The following is a 2,430-nucleotide window of genomic DNA, read 5'->3' as shown; positions in this document are numbered from 1 at the left end:
TTTCTTTATTGATTTGGTTGCTCTCTTCCTTTTTTAAAAAAAAATATATGTATATTTCCTTTTTCTCTTTTTGTGAGTGTGTATGTTTATGCTTCCTTGTGTGATTTTGTCTGTATCACTTGTTATCAGTGGTGGATTCGTTTTTTGGTTTGGTTGCTCTTTTCTTTTTTATTATTACATTTTAATTTTTAATAATTAAAAAAATTTTAATAACTTTATTACTTTTTATTTTCTTTCTTTCTTTTTTTCTCCCTTTTCTTCTGAGCCGTGTGGCTGACAGGGTCTTGGTGCCCCGGCTGGGTGTCAGGCCTGTGTCTCTGAGGTGGGAGAGCCAAGTCCAGGACATTGGTCCACCAGAGACCTCCAGGCTCCATGTAATATCAAATGGTGAAAGCTCTCCCAGAGATCTCCCATCTCAACGCTAAGACCCAGCTACACTCAACGACCAGCAAGCTACACTGCTAGACACCCTATGCCAAACTAGCAAGACAGGAACACAAACCCACCCATTAGCAGAGAGGCTGCCTAAAATCATAATAAGGTCACAAACGCCCCAAAACACACCACTGGACACGGTCCTGTCTGCCAGAAGGACAAGATCCGGCCTCATCCACCAGAACACAAGCACCAGTCCCCTCCACCAGGAAGCCCACACAACCCACTGAACCAACCTTAGCCACTGGGGGCAGACACCAAAAACAACAGGAACTATGAACCTGCAGCCTGGAAAAAAGGAGACCCCAAACACAGTAAGTTAAGCAAAATGAGAAGACTGACAAACACACGGTAGATGAAGGAGCAAGGTAAAAACCCACCAGACCAAACAAATGAAGAGGAAATAGGCAGTCTACCTGAAAAATAATTCAGAGTAATGATAGTAAAGATGATCCAAAATCTTGGAAATAGAATGGAGAAAACACAAGAAATGTTTAACAAGGACTTGGAAGAACTAAAGAGCACAAACAATGATGAACAACTCAATAAATGAAATTAAAAATTCTCTAGAAAGAATCAATAGCAGAATAACTGCGGCAGAAGAATGGGTAAGTGACCTGGAAGATAATAAGTGGAAATAACTACTGCAGAGCAGAATAAAGAAAGAAGAATGAAAAGAATTGAGGACAGTCTCAGAGGCATCTGGGACAACATTAAACGCACCAAAATTCGAATTATAGGGGTTCTAGAAAAAGAGAAAAACGGGTTGAGAAAATATTTGAAGAGATTATAGTTAAAAACTTCCCTAATATGGGAAAGGAAATAGTCAATCCAGTCCAGGAAGCGCAGACAGTCCCATACAGGATAAATCTAAGGAGAAACATGCCAAGACATATTTATCAAACTATCAAAAATTAAATACACGGCTGCCCTGGTGGAGCAGTGGTTCAGAGTCTGCCTACTGATGCAGGAGACACGGATTTGTGCCCCGGTCCAGGAAGATCCCACATGCCGTGGAGCGGCTGGGCCCGTGAGGCATGGCCGCTGAGCCTGCACGTCCGGAGCCTGTGTTCTGCAATGGGAGAGGCCACAACAGTGAGGCCTGTGTACCGCTAAATAAATAAATAAACAAATAAATAAATAAATAAATAGAAAAAAAATTAAAAGCAGCAAGGGAAAACAACAAATAACATACAACGGAATCCCCATAAGGTTAACAGTTGATCTTTCAGCAGAAACTCTGCAAGCCAGAAGGGAGTGGCAAGACAGATTTAATGTGATGAAAAGGAGAAACCTACAATCAAGATTACTCTACCCAGCAAGGATCTCATTCAGATTTCATGGAGAAATTAAAACCTTTACAGACAATCAAAAGCTAAGAGAATTCAGCACCACCAAACCAGCTTTACAACAAATGCTAAAGGAACTTCTCTAGGCAGGAAACACAAAAGAAGGAAAAGACGTACAATAACAAACCCAAAACAATCAATAAAATGGTAATAGGAACATACATATCGATAATTACCTTAAAAGTAAATGGATTAAATGCTCCAACCAAAAGACATAGACTGGTTGAATGGATAGAAAAAGAAGACCCATATATATGCTGTCTACAAGAGTCCCACTTCAGACGTAGTGACACATACAGACTGAAAGTAAGGGGATGGGAAAAGATATTCCATGCAAATGGAAATCAAAACAAAGTTGGAGTAGCAATTCTTATATCAGACAAAATAGACGTTAATATAAAGACTATTACAAGAGACAAAGAAGGACACTACATAATGATCAAGGGATCAATCCAAGAAGAAGATATAACAATTGTAAATATTTATGCACCCAACACAGGAGCAACTCAATACATAAGGCAAATGCTAACAGCCATAGAAGGGGAAATCGACAGTAACACAATAATAGTAGGGGACATTAACACCCCACTTTCACTAATGGACAAATTATCCAAAATGAAAATAAACAAGGAAACACAAGCTTTAA

Source organism: Leucopleurus acutus (genome assembly GCF_964270905.1).
Source record: "Leucopleurus acutus genome assembly, chromosome: 1".
NCBI lineage: Eukaryota > Metazoa > Chordata > Mammalia > Artiodactyla > Delphinidae > Leucopleurus > Leucopleurus acutus.
This window is presented reverse-complemented; position numbering follows the sequence as displayed.